The following is an 18,817-nucleotide window of genomic DNA, read 5'->3' as shown; positions in this document are numbered from 1 at the left end:
ACTGCTAAGGAATTACCGGCTTGAAAGCCTAAATCGGGAAAAAAAAAGTCACAAAAGTCATGAATTATGATTTAACATGAAGAATGTGGAACCACAATACAAAGCTACAATCAGCAAACCTTTCCATTAATTCTCATCGTATGGGAGGTTTGGGATAACATTTCAAGCAATTGCTGAAAACTCCATTACCCTGCATTGGTGCATGAGAAATGTTTTCTGGATGACAGTATTAAAATGGTACATTTTTAGGATTTAATTAGGAACCCTAGTTAATTAAAGAGAGTTGGTCAAGCCGCCCAACTACGACAGGTAGTAGTATGGAATGCCGACCCAGACCAGTATTGCTGGTTAGAAATAGAATCACAATACGCCGGCACGCCTTCTCTGCCAACATGCCTCTGGTCCCTGAATAGAGGAGATATACTATCGAGCAAATTTAAACTAGGAGCGATGAGGCACATATGGGAGATTTGGACGAAAACCAAATTTAAATATAAGTTCACAACGACTAACTCCCAACTCATCCCAATTTTCAAAAATCCTAAATTCCCTCCTGGATGTGAACCCAGACAATTCGACCAATTTCAATCAAAAAATATCAGGGCGAGCACTGACCTGCTGAGCCAAAGAAAGTTCCTGAACTACCAAGGATTAAAAAATAAATATGAAATTCTAGAACTGAACGTGTTCAAATATCTCCAGATTCGACACTTCACACAAAAAATATCCCCAACATTAGAATTTCCCCCTCTCACTAGTTTTGAAAGGCTGTGTAGAGATACCGCTCATCAAAAAGGTCTCATAACAAAAATATATGCTGAAATGGAGATGTCAGCAGACCCTCTTACCCACGATTATATGTCCAAATGAGCAGCCGAATTGAATCTGGTTATATAAATAACACAAAGTCCAGTCCAGGGCCCCCCCCCCTGCTTCTTCCCCATTGTTTGTACCCACCTATGTGTTGTCTTGACCCTACTGTGTTGTACCTTATACACTGCCCTCTCCCCCCTCCATTATTCCCTTTGTTTTTGCCTGTTTTATTATTACATGTTATCAATTTTTGATGTAGTGGGTGTGGTTCTTATACTGGTGGTTTGTGTTGCATATTAAATGTCATTACATTTCTTCTTGGCATTATCCCTTTTCATTTGTTCTATTATCTAAAGACAGTGTGTGCTGGGCTTTGTGTTATTTATATTATATATTGGAGGTATTGGGTCCTCCGTAGTCCGTTGCACCCTGCAAATATTCTTTTGCCTTCTAGTGTGTGCTGTATATCATTTTTCTGTTCTGAATCTGGTTATAGACAGAGAGGATTGGGAAGATACAGTATATGGGAATCTGCCTCAGGAACTTCCATATGTACCACAACAAAGGAAAACATTTATAAAATACTGTTCCACTGGTATCTAACCCCAGTCAGATTAAGACAAATCTACCCTCTGGCCTCCAACCTATGCTGGAGAGGCTGCGGACAAAAGGGGGACATGGCCCGCATTTGGTGATCATGTCCAGAGATTCAGAAATATTGGCTAACCATACAAACTATAATAAAAGAGGTCACAGACCTCACAATACCCATTGACCTACTTACTGGCCAGGCCAATGGAGAATATTGACCGCCCAGTAAGAAAATTAATCTCCTTCATCCTTACAGCGGCTAGATGCGCATTGGCTGCCTCATGGAAGAAGGTATCGCCTCCCCCCAAGCAAACAGTAAAAAAAGGATATATGAAGTAATGCTAATGGAAAAACTATAAGCCTTTCTGAACAGAACCACAACGACCTTTTATAAAGTTTGGGAACCATGGCTGATCCAACAAACAAGGTAGAAACCCCTTCATATAGAAGGGAGGTGACCAAGGCATCCGAAAGAAGAGAAGCGAGGCAGGAACCTGGTGGATGGGATAAGAGGCTGAGTGCCACCCCTCCCCCCCCCCTTACTTTTCCCCTCTCCCTTTTCTCTCTCTTTTATCTCCCCCTCTTTGACCCATCTGAAGGTTCGGAGGCCTGACGAGGCCTTCAAAATGAAAACTGAAAAACCCTGTATTAGGCTAAGAAATATCTGTACGTTTGTTCAATGTACAAATGCCTAATAAAAAATTTTGAAACAAAAAAGAGAGTTGGTCAGATGTGGGTCCCCCCACATTGCAAATATTATTTTAAAAAATAATGTATCTGTCTAAGTCTCCAAACCTGCTGAATTCCCCCCATTGCAACGTCAAAGCGTTCAACTGCAGACAAGGATTATGGGTAGTGACATGCACATGAGGACACAGTAGGCCGGTAACTTTTAGCTTCCTATTCATTTGTGATGTGGATTACCTAGAGCTTTTGCTTGCTGCAATAAACATGTAGCCCTTGGACCCCTACCCTAAATGAGATCAGGTCTGCTACTCCATATTATGCGGTGGTGCGTACATGTGAGGTAACAAGAGGTTGAGTGCTCCGCAGTGTTGGGGGGAGAACAGGACAGGGTTTACAGGGTACCTTATTCGTGGTTGCAGCACCTCCCGTCAGCATGGGTCCTTTGGATGGAAGGATGGTCCATACTATAACACCTTTCTTTGTCCTTAGACAGTGAATCACACTGGTGATGGTACAATGGTGTTTATTGTAGGTTCTGATCTTACAGCATTGCATAGCTTTTCCTCTGCATGGTGCTCCTCCTGAGGCCTCCTAGTGAGACCCAGGGTAGCTGGTACTCACTCCACACGGGGAGGAAAGAGACAAACCTACTTTTAGGATTGTGCCTGTATTTATACCCTGAGATGATGCTTGTAACCCCGCCCCATAACAGGGCAGGTTTGGATACTGACAAGCCATCACATTCAGCATGTGACCAAACCAGTAACCTCCCCTCAGGCTGACACTTTCTGGCTGTTGCAAGGCCAGCCTTTGGATACATCAAATGTATCTAAGGCTGCAAAAGCACAAAAGGCCTTTCTGAAGGAATTAACCCATCCACTGCCTGCACCTAACAGGACTTACACTGTTAGGGCCCAAGAAAATAGGTAGCGGCCAGGAGGCTATGCTACACACAGTTATACCGCTAACCTGAGACAAGGAGGTGTAAAGTCATGTTTCCATTCAGAAGCAACTATTGCATCCTTTTGGACTCAGTTTGGGGAGGATGGTACTTTTTACCGACCATTGACTGCTAAATTAAGGCCCTAAAATGGCGCAAACGTTTTTATTGCTACAGTACGTCAACTATATAACAAATAAGGAAAGGGAACAATATATTATTGTGAAGTATATTCTGAGTATGTGACAGCATTAGTGCTGCTGTGTTTATTATTTGTGTAAACTGATTTAAATCCACTTGTTTAAGCTTTAATGATTTTGCTTAAAATCCAAGTTGTGAAGAGGAAATACACAGAGGGAATATTTCCATAGCCTAAATATTCATGCAGGAATTAGTCCACAAAGATAGTTGTGTACAATTTACCTTATTATACTTCCTGTGGCTGTAACATACGCCAATCTAGCAGATCTTAAAGGTTATTAATGCATTACTCTACTTTTTCACCCCTCACCTATAATGCCTTGCTGTCTCTTGTCCTCTCTTCCCCACCGTAGTCTCTCCTCAATCATGCCCATCTTACATTCTCTCCTCCCCTCTCTTTGCACTCCCTGCCTTATGGTGCCTGCTCCTCTCTGTGTACACTACACGCCCTCCTCTCCCACTCATCTAATCTGTCTCCTCCTCCTTAGATATAGATATAGATATATATATCTATATCTATATCTATATCTATCTCTATATCTATCTCTATATCTATATATATATATATAGACCATACAATACCGGTTGCAACACGACATCAAGGGACAGCACGCAGGTAAGTAAATCATAAATTTTCTATATTTGATAGAAGACACAAAAACCGACGTTTCGGTCCCCCAGTGGGGCCTTTCTCAAGGTGGTGCAATTGAATGCAGTGCACAATACATATATATATACCCCAAACCCCAGTGTAATTCAACAAAACCAATCACAGTTAATTAGCCTCACCTGCCTATGTGACATGCATCCACAGTATCAGCAGGTAAAGAGCGGCCATTTTGAATATATTAACTCTATATTTGTTTAGGCATGCACAAAAGGCTCAGGAATTGCATAATATTACTGCTGAGAGAATACATAAGTCTGCCAGACCCAGCGATATCTTGGATAACCGGAGAGAGTGCGCAGGGGCTAAACTGATCTGGAGCTGATACCTGGATAGATTAACTATTGCAGGGACGTGCAAAATACACATTGTAACTGCAAGTGAAGCGAAACATGTGAAACACCTAATGTGCTCACCATAAATGTGCAAAAAAATGTGAGGGGATAAAACATATATACACACACGTGTGGATGACGTGGCTGACTGGAATCTAGGTCAGTATATAAATGCTGAAAGCACTCAGCCATATAACGCCTAATGCATAGTGTAAGAAATGATAATGCAATGATGACTCTATGGCTGAGTGCTGTCTCCTCCTCCTTATCCATATATATATATATATATATATATATATATATATATATATATATACATATATACATATATACATACATACATATATATATATATATACTGTATATACATACATATATATATATATACATATATATATACATACATATATATATATATACATACATACATATATAAATATATATATATATATATATATATATATATATATATATATATATATATATATATATATATATATATATATTTCAGAATGTGAGTCTGTGTGTGCCGTAGCTGTAGGCTAAATACCTGGCACGTGACATCACAATGAGTTGCAGACATCCTTAGCCATTTTGTTATATTTAGCAACCCTGTAACAGCTTAACCTTTGTACTGAAACATACCTAAGATGTATCTATATCTGGTATAGTTTTAAACCTTTATTGTTTTTTGTTTTTGTTTTTACTAGTAGTTGAATTACTCCTAGAGATAAATACTGTTTTGTACACCGTGAAACCTTTGAAGGTGCACTTTCCCCCAATATAACCTAGTTTGAAAGTGAACTCCATTTGATGCCCTATAAAGCAGATTGCAAACCTTATTTTTTGTTTTTCCTTGCTGTTTTTAAATTTTATTTACATTTTTATTTAAAAGGGCCCAACGTCTGTACTGTTCACATGGCAACTCCTGCTGTTTGTTCTCACTTTGGCTACTTCACCAGCCAGAGGGCCTTGTCAGAAAAAAATGTCACATCAATCTTATCAAAGTAGGTTCTTTGGGGTCTACTGCCTACTGCAAGCTGCCATATTGATTTAGGTTTGGGGCTAATTTTTTCGGCATGGAATACAGAGTTTAAAAGAAATAGTGAAAAAGGAACAACTAGAGAGGTGAAAACAGACATTGCAATGTAACATAGTGTGAATAAATCTTAAAAAAATATATATTTTTTTTTTAAATGTACAGGGAGAAGTAACCCTTTAATATATACCAGAAGGGAAATCTCACACGCACTGTACAAAACCACATATGAATAATTCTATATTGTTGGGCACTATCTTCTTTGAGATGAAACATCAATCTCACCAGTATCAGGAAGACAAGGCTAATTACAGACACCAAGAAAACCATATTAATTTTCATTATGAATTTTCCAAACAGAGCTGCAGTGTACAGTATATAGAATTTTACAGGCACCAGTGCTATACTGCACCCTAATGTTTGGTTGCCTGGACATTGGCATATAATGTGACTTGCTTAAAACAGCACTCTCTCTCAAAACCTATGAGCTTAAAAGAGCAATCCAAGCGGTCTCTTTCGTCTTTTTTTTTTACACAGGATTTGAAACAGGGGCTCTCTGGAGATGAACCCCATTAATTTCAGCTCTGGGGACCCCCTGCATCCTGAGATACTTACCTCAGATAGGGGTGCTGGTATCTTGGCAAAGCTTAAAGCTCCCTCGTCACGTGGGCCAATAGGAAGCAGCACCGGATGATATCACGGCTTCCTATTGGCCAGAAGGAGCCTTTAAAATACGATCACCTAGCGAGCCAGAGCAGCAACTGCATCTTGGAAAACATGGGGTCTACATAACTGAAATGAATGGGGGTTCAGCTCTGGAGACCCCCGCTTCAATCCTGTGTAAAAAAAATTCTGTTTATTGTTTTGAATTTGGAGGGCTTGTTTTTAGTACATTTTAGGATTGGTTAGCGTTTTTAATTAATTATTTGTTTTGTTGGATAGTGCTTTTATTTATTTAATTGATTGGTTGGATAGGTGTATATTTATTTGTATTCTTATGTTTTGGAATAACATCATTTAAATTATTTTGCTGTTTTACTGATAGATTAATGTAATTGAGGCTTTTCAGTTCTTTTATAGTTGGGATGTTTAGGTGCTTGTGTATTTATTTTATTATTGTGTATTTTTGGCCTTAATTATTTGTATTAGGTTGACTATTGACTGCTATAGTGGCTTATCATGCCCATTTTATATGGGCACTAGCTTTTCTCCCCGCGCTGCTGCCGCATCTACACTCGCTGCCGGCACATCTCCCCCTCCCCCCCCGTTGCCGGCACATCTCCCCGTGCTGCTGCATCTCCCCTTGCTGCCGGCACATCTCCCCCCTCCTCCCCCCACCCCGCTGCTGGCACATCTCCCCGCGCTGCCAGCACAACTCCCCGGCGGGCGGGCGTCTGCATCTGCCGCGCCCATTCGCTGACGCTTTGACGCGAGGGGAGAGTCATTCTGGACAGATGGCTGTGTAATTTGGAAATTGGGGCACCCCAGGTCTAAATCTCAGCAGTGCCTCCAAATGTAGCCCTGTTTCCTAATGAACACAGTGTGCTACCAATGCTGTTTAACCTGTTGGCTCGCAGGGCCTAAGCCTCCGCCACGGAGTGCCTGGGGCAACACACATGAATACAGATAATCTCTTACCAAGTGCAGCGCCTCCACCTGTGATGGCTCAATGCAGAGTGGGAGTTGTTCCTCACAGGACAATAATGTGATACCACACACAACATATAAAAGAAACAGTGACTTTACTACTGGTAACCATAACCTCATATGTCATACAGTACGTGTCCCTCTGTATAGGAGACACAATAACTAATGCATCTCGCAGGACGTGGCCCGTCACCGTGTACCCACACCGTGTCCAATTCCCCCACACCACAACCCCACCCCCCAAAGTTAGGTATGTGTGACTGCGCAGCCACTATGTTCTGATATTATAGTTGGTGCACTTAAGGATGCTACCTGCCGAGTGCTCCAGCACTCGGACCTGCAAAGGGGACTTCGCAAAGGATCCGACGTTGAAGACAATCCAGGGATACCATCAAGGGCGATCCCATCCGGTCGGCTGCTGCTTCGGCTAATAAAAGTCTATCATATTTTCCCTTAAAAATCAGTCTCCTATTTTAAACCTCTGCACACATGTCCTACAGTGCCCCTCTAGTCATAGCCAATAGCAATGGTCCGAGGTTAGTCATCTGCCCTGAAAGAGGACTCTGGGGGGAATCCTTTTAAATAAAGGGCCCCGGAGCACCGCAGGATTGGCCCATACTGACAAGTTCTAAATGCGAACCTCATCTGATGCCTTTGGATAGGAGGTTACTTCTCAGCGTGGCAGGATATGTATCGTGACAATGGAAGTATCTCTAGCATGGGTCCTGGTGGGAAGGAGGCAAATCCAAATGCAGGGACAGCGAATACCATGCAGATCCAGTATGTATGTATGTATGTATGTATGTATGTATGTATGTATGTATGTATGTATGTCTTTATTTATATAGCGCCATTAATGAACATAGCGCTTCACAGTAATATTACATGTTACAATCATTATAAATAGCATATAATACAAATAACTGATCATGGGAATAAGTGCTTCAGACATTAAAGTAACATTTAGGAAAAGGAGTCCCTGTCACCCACCACCCAGTCACTGTCACCCACCACCCAGTCACTGCCACTGTCACCCACCACCCAGTCACTGCCACTGTCACCCACCACCCAGTCACTGCCACTGTCACCCACCACCCAGTCACTGCCACTATCACCCACCACCCAGTCACTGCCACTGTCACCAACGACCCAGTCACTGCCACTCACCACCTAGTCACTGCCACTGTCACCCACCACCCAGTCACTGCCACTGTCACCCACCACCCAGTCACTGCCACTGCCACTCACCACCCAGTCACTGCCACTGTCACCCACCACCCAGTCACTGCCACTGTCACCCACCACCCAGTCACTGTCACCCACCACCCAGTCACTGTCACCCACCACCCAGTCACTGTCACCCACCACCCAGTCACTGTCACCCACCACCCAGTCACTGTCACCCACCACCCATTCACTGTCACCCACCACCCAGTCACTGTCACCCACCACCCAGTCACTGTCACCCACCACCCAGTCACTGTCACCCACCACCCAGTGACTGTCACTCACCACCCAGTCACTGTCACTCACCACCCTGGCACTGTCACTGTCACCCACCACCAGTCACTGTCACCCACCACCCAGTCACTGTCACCCACCACCCAGTGGCTGTCACCCACCACCCAGTGACTGTCACTCACCACCCAGTGACTGTCACTCACCACCCAGTGACTGTCACTCACCACCCAGTGACTGTCACTCACCACCCAGTCACTATCACACCACCCAGTCACTATCACACCACCCAGTCACTGTCACTCACCACCCAGTCACTGTCACTGTCACCCACCATCCAGTCACTGTCACCCACCACCCAGTCACTGCCACTGTCACCCACCACCCAGTCACTGTCACCCACCACCCAGTCACTGTCACCCACCACCCAGTCACTGTCACCCACCACCCAGTCACTGCCACTGTCACCAACCACCCAGTCACTGTCACCCACCACCCAGTCACTGCCACTGTCACCCACCACCCAGTCACTGCCACTGTCACCCACCACCCAGTCACTGCCACTGTCACCAACCACTGTCAACCACATCCCAGTCACTGCCACTGTCACCCACCACCCAGTCACTGTCACTCACCATCCAGTCACTGTCACTCACCACCCAGTCACTGTCACCCACCATCCAGTCACTATCACCCACCATCCAGTCACTGTCACCCACCATCCAGTCACTTTCACTGTCACCCACCACCCAGTCACTGTCACCCACCACCCAGTCACTGTCACTCACCACCCAGTCACTGTCACTCACCACCCAGTCACTGTCACCCACCATCCAGTCACTATCACCCACCATCCAGTCACTGTCACCCACCACCCAGTCACTGTCACCCACCACCCAGTCACTGTCACTCACCACCCAGCCACTGTCACTGTCACCCACCATTCAGTCACTGTCGCTGTCAACCACCATCCAGTCACTGTCACCCACCATCCAGTCACTGTCACCCACCATCCAGTCACTGTCACCCACCATCCAGTCACTGTCACCCACCACCCAGTCACTGTCACCCACCACCCAGTCACTCTCCCACCCACCACCCAGTCACTCTCCCACCCACCACCCAGTCACTCTCCCACCCACCACCCAGTCACTCTCCCACCCACCACCCAGTCACTCTCCCACCCACTCACTCACTCTCCCACCCATGCACCAACTCTCGCACCCACCCACTCTCCCACCCACCCACGCACCCATTCTCCCACGCACTCTCCCACCCAACATTTTGGGGCAGCAAAAATGTCCGCCTCCATATATTTTTGCCGACCTCTCTGACCTAATGGGAAGTCATTTTTATTGGTTGCGGCCGGCTCCTTACTTGCCACCCTCCTCCTCCTTCTGAAACGCAGCATGAAATTACATCATGACGTCGCGTTACCATTGTCACGGGAACTTGTGAGAGGCCTATATTATACACCAAAATACCTGGGTTGAACTGAACACGACTGGATATGATCAAATAGAATGTATTCCTTAATGAAGGGGAACACACAAGCTATACAAATAACAGGCAAAATGTAGACACTTACTTAAAGGTTTGGACAAGAAAGCCATCAGGATACAGGATGGGCCATTTCTTCCATAATTCATGTTCAGATGTAGACATCACGAAAATACATGAAGACAACGGAGTATAGAACTGACACTGATTTATATGCAATTCCAGTCATAAATCAGTGGTGAGGTTGACAGTCTTACCCCAGAGTAAAACTCCTCCCACCCCAGGACGTTTAAAAACTGCTTTTCCTATCTAAATAACTTCATAACTTCAGTTCAGTAATACGTACTGGCACGCGAGACATATTAATACATTCCGGCACACATGACGCTCCCAATGAGACTAAATATAACCGTGTAATACTAAAATTAAGAGAGATATTAATATCTGTCTCTTAGTACTTGCTAGACATCATGTGTCTGTAATCATTATTTGTGGCTCGGTCCCACGGATACACATATGTAACTCTTAGCATGTTCAGCCGAGGACATCTCATGGTATTCTTATATTTAATAAGGTCACTCATTCTGATATCTCCTTCTGTAACCGCACCCCTGGCCCCCTGTGACGGTAACTTTATGACAGGCTATAATAATACACCAAAAAATATACCTGGGTTGAACTGAACACGGCAGAGATATGATAAAATATAATTTATTCCTTGAAAAAGATGAACACACAAGTTATACAAATAACAAACAAAATAGACACTTACTTAAGATGGAATGATGAAACAGTCAAATCTAGACTGGCAGTTCATACAGCAATCTTGAATATCACAGAAGACACGAAAAACATAGAGCATGGGCTGAGCCTCATTTTAATACCATCTCAAACCCATCTCTTTAAACCTAAGCGCCGAGCTGGCTAGCAAAAATCTATGTGAAGTAGATTCTTCTTCCCCTGCAGGTGTGAACTAGGACACTTGCAAAACACTCAACTTCTTTGTTCCTGGCCCTAGTGTAAACAATCAGGGCAGTTAACCTTTGATCAGAGGGCGTATGCTAAACCATCCGGCTGCCCTTCCTGACCTATTAGCATAGCAGATGGGGTCTGCATTTTCAGAGCAGATCCAAAATACCATAAACACTTTAATATCTTCACATATTAATAAGTTCCATTCTGGTGGGCTCAGTGGGTCGAAAATTGCCAGTTTTTAAAGCCTACATTGACTCTACATAGTGGCCAAATTTCAACTCTCTGCGACCTCCAGAACCGGAGATACAGAAATGCACTTTAAAACATTTTTAAAATACAGGATTCGTCCCTTTAAAAATGAATCTCGGCTTTTCACTTTTTCCCCATTGAAATCAACGGGATCCGCCGCCATAGCGTTGAATGGCGGGCTCCACCGTTGCCGTCAATGGAGTTTCCCGCCATAGACTTTCAATGGAGAAACCGCCGCCATTGAAGTCTATGAGAAAAAGCACAAATCTTTACATTCGCCCACACTCCGTCTGGTTGGTCGGAGAGGGCTGGGAATGGTCATGCATTAAAGCCGGAACCTTGGCTACATGCCACCCAAATCCCATCCCTCTGGTCATTCCAGAACTGGAGATATGGATTTACCTTTTTCACCATTTTACACTTAGCCGTTTATACGCCACGCGGTTTTTCCCCATTGGAATCAATGGCCGGCGCCGCCATAGACAATGCATGAGCGCACGCCGCCATTGGATTCAATGGGACTTCCGCTCCGCCATTGAAGTCAATGGCGCGACCCTCCTCCTCCGCTCGACCCCTTACGGGGGTCCCTCATTCCTGGACCCAGTGGGGGTCGGGTGTGGGGGTTCCTAGGGGCTAGGGCAACAAGAATTTTATTCCCAGGTGCCCTAGAACCTAAGATTCCCAAGCCAATTGTCATTGAACTTGACCGAAGTGATTAAACTCTTTTCAAAGACATTGTACCCGCTTTTGCGGTCTGCGGTTTGGATGGCTGCCAACCTTTTCCTCGAGGCCGGCGTCGAGGAATCTCCATTGAAGTCAATGAGCCCATTGACTTACAATGGGAAACCGTCGCTCCTCCTCTCGGATGCCACCTGCTGGTCGTCGGTGGAAAACAGGTCCAAAACCGCTACTTCTGCCATTAGAACGCATGGAGTCTCAATGGCGACCTATGGAAGGCTGCAAAATGAAGCCTGAAAAGGCGGGAAAAGGGAACAAAGGGCTATAATCACTAAATTAACATTAACCCCTTCCCTCCCGCATCAACCCTAGTGTATGTGTGAGTGCAAACACCAGGATGAGACAATACATTTTATACAGGGGAATAAACAGTTGGATACTGAAGTAAGGTAAAAACATATTACAGGACCCCTGTCCAGTTAACCCCTTGCTTCCCAAGTGAGAGTAGGGGGTGACCAAATGGGGTGTAACCCCTTTAATCCCAGGCCAAATCCCCTCTCTCATGACACCCCCATAAAACCCCTTGTCAAGAAATGCTTTGAAGCTGGGCCTCCTGTGTAGAGAACGTTTGTCACAGGTGCTATATTTCACACCCAATACCCCAGACCTGGGTCCTAGCTGTCTCTACCAGCAATATACCCTTGGCCTGCAAATTAGGTATTAACATACACCAAACCCCCTCTGTACTTTTCACACCCAACTTCAATCAAGCCTTTTGAAGCCCAGATATTTCTGAAAAGACACCACACATATTTGTATTTTCCTAAACTGTAGCTCATTAACCCCTTAAGCCTCCCGCATCAACCCCAGTGTATGTGTTGGTGCAAACACTGGGATGAGACAATACATTTTTACAGGGGAATAAACAGTTGCATTCTGAAGCAAGGTAAAAACACATTACTGGACTCCAGTCCAGTTAACCCCTTGCTTCCCAAGTGAGAGCAGGGGGTGGCCAAATGGGGTGTAACCCCTTTAATCCCGGGCCAAACCCCCTCTCCCATGACACCTCCCCTGCTCAATGGGTGCCTTGTGACCCAGCTGCCCACCCTGGCACTGGGACACCACTGGCATCCTTGAAACACTCAATAAGTCCTGAGGGGTTGGCCTGGAAAAATTGTCCTCTGGCATTGTCCTGGCCACATTGGATAGTGAAGTCCAGATCCTGCTGAGCAGGGCTCCAATGTGGCCGCCGGGCATTCTCCTTTGCCACCCTCTGCCCCCCACCCAGTGCCTGGTGAACCAAGCCCATCGTGAAGGGGCACCTCTGCAGACCAGGCTGCATGCTGCCCAGAGACTGGCATGTCTCTGTACCAGCGAGAGACCAGCTATCAAGCACAGACCGTTGCTTTCCTGTCAACCAAGTCTGGGAAAGAGCTATGTCACTATCCTGTAGGGACCCTACCTGCCCTGACCCTGTGCCCACCTGTAGCTGCTCCACGATACCCTTGCCTCTCCTTCCTGGCTCTAGGGCAGTCCCCACCCCGAGTGGCATCACTTCTGGATTCCAGAAACCACCTGGGGTGCTGACTCCTACCCTCTCCTGTGCCTCCTGGGGCAAGGCAATCCCCCAGTATCCTGTACTGGGGTCCCTGGTACCCAGATGCTTTGCCCCTGCCCTCTCAAAACTGAAGACCAGGAAACAGGCACCTGCTACCACCACTGCTGCTAGGGCCAGCATCACTCCTCTCCACTCCACTGTGCTGCCCTTCTTCCCTGTAGCTACCCTTGGCTGCCCTGGGGACAGAACCCTCTGCTGTACACCCTAGCCCTGGCTATTGCTCCTGGCTGCTTATCTACCCACAGCCCTACCTCTGGGAACCCTGGAGAATCTGTCAGGGGAGTCACTCCTGGCAAATCAGAACAAGGGACCTCCTGCCTACCTGGCCCATCCCTAGCTTCTACCAGCTGCCTGACATACCACTGACCTCCTATCTCCCCCTGCTCCACAGTGTCTCCCTGCCTAGCATCCCCTAGGCCCAGCACCTCAGCCCCTGCTGATGACTCCTGCTGCATACCTCCCAGTAGCCCACCTGCACTCCGCTCCCCCCTGGGCAATCCTAACCCAGACACAGGAACTACCTGAGTGCACCTACCTCCCTGACATTGTCTCCCCCTTACCAGGAATGAGCTCAGGGGCACCTCTCCAGATGCAACCGCCTTAGCTCTTGGCTGGCAGGTATCCCTGGGGTGGCACAAGCTTGCCACTGCCCATGATATCTCCAGCCCATAGCCAGGCTGCAACAGGGGGTTGCTGATTTGGGAGACCCCCTAAGGCTCCGCCAGGGTAATGGGGACCTCTAGCTGCCATACCTGCTGCTCTCCCTCCCCGGCTACCACTAGCCCTTCTTCTCCTACTGAGACCTGGTGCTGGCTACCTACCTGCAGCCTTCCCTCACTCCGCTTCTCCCTAGCTAATCCTAACCTGGACCCTAAGGACACCTGAGTGAGGCCATCTCCCTGACACTGCCTCCCCATTACCGGAGAGGAGCCCAGGGGCACTGGTGCAGAAGCACCTGCCTTGGCTCCTGGCTGGTAGGTAATCTGGGGGTGGGCTAACTGTGCCACTGCCCCTAATACCTCCAGCCCATAGCCAGGTGACAACAGTGGGGCTCTAAACTGAGAGACCCCCTGATGCTCTGCCAGGGTAATGGGGAAATCTGGCTGGCTCACTTGCTGCCTTCCCTCCCTGGTTCCCACTGGCCCACCCAACCCTCTCCCAGGCAATCCTACCCTAGAGCTGGGTGCTAACGGGGCTAGCCCCTCTCCCTGAACCTGTGCCCCCATTACCGGAGGTGAGCTCAGGGTTGCTGGTGCAGATGCACCCACCTTAGCTCCTGGCCGGTAGGTAACCCTGGGGTGGTTTAACTGTGCCACAACCCCTGATACCTCCAGCCCATAGCAAGGCTGCAACAGTGGGGCTCTTAACTGAGAGTCCCCTTGATGCTCCGCCAGGATAATGGGGAAGCCTAGCTGCCATTCAAGCTGCCCTTCCTTCCCCTCCCCTGGTGCCCCTATCTCCTGCCACCCACCGGTCACCCCTACAAGGGAACAACAGGGTACAGTCAAGGGAAAAAATAAGTCAGGGTCAGTCTGCGACTTGGTCTGGCTTACCTCGCTGGTCCCCGCAGAGACCGCCGCCTTCTTTGGTCCCGATTGCAGGGGGACTGCAGTGGCCGCCGCCGGCACCAGCTTAGCCGGGAAGCAACGGGCAACTACCGCAACAGCTTCCGGGTTTGGCACAGGTAAATCGGTGCAGGACAAGGGTCCCAGGTCCTCATGGAGAAACACGGCTCCATTCCAACCCTGTAAAATAACCCCCTCCCGCAATCCCTGTCCCTCCCCCCACTCAGAAAGGGCTCCGGCACTTTGTCGGAATCGCGGCTCTTCCGCCGCCGCCACCACGGGCGAGCCCCGGGTAGCTGCCGCAACAGCACCCGGCTTTGGTACAGGGTCGCCGGCGTAGATCGTGGGGCTCCGGTCATCGCTGGGGATCGCCGACTCCGCCAAACAATGTGAATCACCTACCTCCCGCACACCCCAACCCTCCCCCCAAATAAAATTGCCGCCGGCCGGATGCCAGAATGGCGGCTTCTTCTCCGCCGGGAACCGATGGATGGCCGCCGCTCTCCGCCACTCTCCGCCGCTGTTGCCGATGCAGCCCGGCCAGGTTCTCCATGGGACGTCCCGCGAAGGTTTGTCGCCCCGGCTGGGCGGGAGCCATCAGAGGATGCCGCTAACTGGGTCATCTTTATCGCAGCTTGTGAGCGCTGGCCCTGAGGAGCTTCTTCGCCTGACCGCGCACGGTCTGGGCACCGGGCATTATTGTGGCCCGCTTGTTGGCAGTGATAGCGCTGCGGCGCCTGCCGGAGCTCCTCCGGCACCGGTGGACTACCCCCAACGCCATGAACTGGGTCCACTTCGCTGGAAACCACGTCTTGCCCAACGCACACACCAGTGCTAGCTCATTCAGGGAAAATAGACGGGCCACCACAACGGCCGTTACCTCTCCTGGTGCAAGACTTCCTTGGTCTCCGAGACCACCCGCTCCCTCCCCAAGTCTCTGCCATCCCGGAGCTGGGTCCATTCCCTGGTCTCCGGGCGGTTTGATGGTTACAGCAGCTGCAGCGGTGGTTCTTTGCTCAGCCGGCCGGGTTTCATGCTCACCGATCGCTGCCTCTCTCTCAGCCTTGCCGGCTGCAGGTTCCCGTACCGACTTGATGCACTCCTCCGGTCTCGGTGCCTGGCTCCAGTCACACGGATGGCCGGCACTTTGGTTCTGGAGGCAATGCTTCTCACAAGTAGGGGAACAGTGAGTTGGTGCCATATCTTGTGTTATATGTTGTACACTGTGTGTTCAATATCTTTAGCCTTAGGAACTCGCAATTCACCCGAGTCCCAACTGTATTACAGAGTCCCGCAGTGAACTGTAATACAGGTTCAGTTCAGTCCCGCCGCTGCCACCAGTTTAATACAAGCCTGTCACGGGAACTTGTGAGAGGCCTATATTATACACCAAGATACCTGGGTTGAACTGAACACAACTAGATATGATAAAATAGAATTTATTCCTTAATGAAGGAGAATACACAAGATATACAAATAACAGACAAAATATAGACACTTACTTAAAGGTTTGGACAAGAAAGCCATCAGGATACAGGATGGGCCATTTCTTCCATAATTCATGTTCAGATGTAGACATCACGAAAATACATGAAGACAACGGAGTATAGGACTGACACTGATTTATATGCAATTCCAGTCATAAATCAGTGGTGAGGTTGACAGTCTTACCCCAAAGTAAAACTCCTCCCACCCCAGGACGTTTAAAAACTGCTTTTCCTATCTAAATAACTTCATAACTTCAGTTCAGTAATACGTACTGGCACGCGAGACATATTAATACATTCCGGCACACATGACGCTCCCAATGAGACTAAATATAACCGTGTAATACTAAAATTAAGAGAGATATTAATATCTGTCTCTTAGTACTTGCTAGACATCATGTGTCTGTAATCATTATTTGCGGCTCGGTCCCACGGATACACATATGTAACTCTTAGCATGTTCAGCCGAGGACATCTCATGGTATTCTTATATTTAATAAGGTCACTCATTCTGATATCGCCTTCTGTAACCGCACCCCTGGCCCCCATAAAACCCCTTGTCAAGAAATGCTTTGAAGCAGGGACTCGTGTGTAGAGAACGTTTGTCACAGGTGCTATATTTCACACCCAATGCTCCAGACCTGGGTCCTAGCTGTTTCTACCAGCAATATACCCTTGGCCTTCAAATTAGGTATTAACATACACCAAACCCCCTCTGTACTTTTCACACCCAACTTCAATCAAGCCTTTTGAAGCCCAGATATTTCTGAAAAGACACCACACATATTTGTATTTTCCTAAACTGTAGCTCATTAACCCCTTAAGCCTCCTGCATCAACCGCAGTGTATGTGTTGGTGCAAACACTGGGATGAGACAATACATTTTTACAGGGGAATAAACAGTTGGATTCTGAAGCAAGGTAAAAACACATTACTGGACCCCAGTCCAGTTAACCCCTTGCTTCCCAAGTGAGAGCAGGGGGTGGCCAAATGGGGTGTAACCCCTTTAATCCCGGGCCAAACCCCCTCTCCCATGACAACCATGACAACGCGACGCCATGCAAGGTCACGTTGGTGGCGTCCGTGGCGTCATTTGACGCTGTGGTTGAGAAGGAGGAGGGGGGAGGCAGGTAAGGAGGCGGCTGCAATAGCTGTTCCTAGGGGCAGCTGATTTTGAAATGCGCCGCTGTCTGATACCTGCTGGGTCCTTTTATATCTTTGGTCAGAGAAGCCTTTGGCTCTATATCTTGCTCTGACCATCCTTCTGGTAGCACTACAGTGCTGGAATGGCAGAGATGGGCCCCACACTGTACTCCCCTGGAATGCTCACTAAAGGGAAAGTGTTGAGGGCCAGAAGTTGCTATTCTACTAAGAGTCCCAGGAATACCATTTGGGGTAACACCTAGGGGACACAGGCCTCCCCTCTGGGAGCCTGTACTTATGTTCCATATATTTCTAGGGAGCCTGACTATAAGGGCATTTCCCTATCTAAGAAAACAAAGACAGGGCCACCTACCCTCTCCTAACTATTTACAGTGCTCTATACATCTGTGAGACCCCTCTGCTTCTCTCTTCAAGGGATCTGAGGGTGGTGCTCTTCTCCCCTCTTATTTAAATGCTATCTCTAACTCCCTGTCTCCAGGCAGAAAAGGGGTGGAGCATAATCTCTGTTGTCACCCTAGACCATGTGTCCAACTCAGCATATTCATGAAACGGGGTGTAACCGGGCCACTGCCAGGTTACTTCGCAACATACTGTCATGATGGGGCATTATTCAGAATTAACACCTAACGTCCCCTTTAACCCCTTAAATCCATATGGTAACCCCAGAGGGGGGTTACACTTAAAACTGTCATCTCTCTCAAAAGCTATGAGTTTAATTTATACTGTATGATGTTAGTATCTTGCCCCCTAAGCATGTCATGCTCTTAAAAAAAAAAACAGTTGTGTTAAAAAATTATACGTTTTTCTTTTTTTTAGTCTGTAGCTTCTGAGGTTACCAAAGAGTGAGCTGGGCTCTGGGTAGAGATGCATTTAACCTCCCGGACACTTAATCATTGAAGCTCTTATATTTCTTGAAAAGAGCACTTGATTATAAAAATACAAAAAAAACAGTGTTGGAGAGAGCAAGAGAGCTCTTAAAGAGGGAAGAGGGGAAGGGAGTGGGGTGAGAGGTGGTAAGTAGAGAGGCAGAAAGAATTGGGGACATCATAAGGTATTAAAGGAAAGTGATCGGAGGGAGAGATGAGAGAAGGAATAGAGAAGAGGGGGAGAGAGAAGAGGAATTGGTGGAAGAGGGGGAAAGAGATGAGGGGAGGAGAGAGGGGAGAGAGAAGAGGAATTGGTGGAAGAGGGGGGAAAGAGATG

General features: G+C 47.5%; 1 protein-coding gene across 2 annotated transcripts in view; it reads right to left on the bottom strand.

Moving 5' to 3' along the window:
* Positions 1-18,817, bottom strand: part of COLEC11 (collectin subfamily member 11) — a 35,682-nt gene that overhangs the window by 14,044 nt on the left and 2,821 nt on the right. The window lies entirely within an intron of this gene.

Source organism: Ascaphus truei, chromosome 4, assembly GCF_040206685.1.
Source record: "Ascaphus truei isolate aAscTru1 chromosome 4, aAscTru1.hap1, whole genome shotgun sequence".
Classification (NCBI taxonomy): domain Eukaryota; kingdom Metazoa; phylum Chordata; class Amphibia; order Anura; family Ascaphidae; genus Ascaphus; species Ascaphus truei.
The sequence above is the reverse complement of the archived record's forward strand: the minus strand, read 5'-3'. Positions and strand labels throughout refer to the sequence as shown.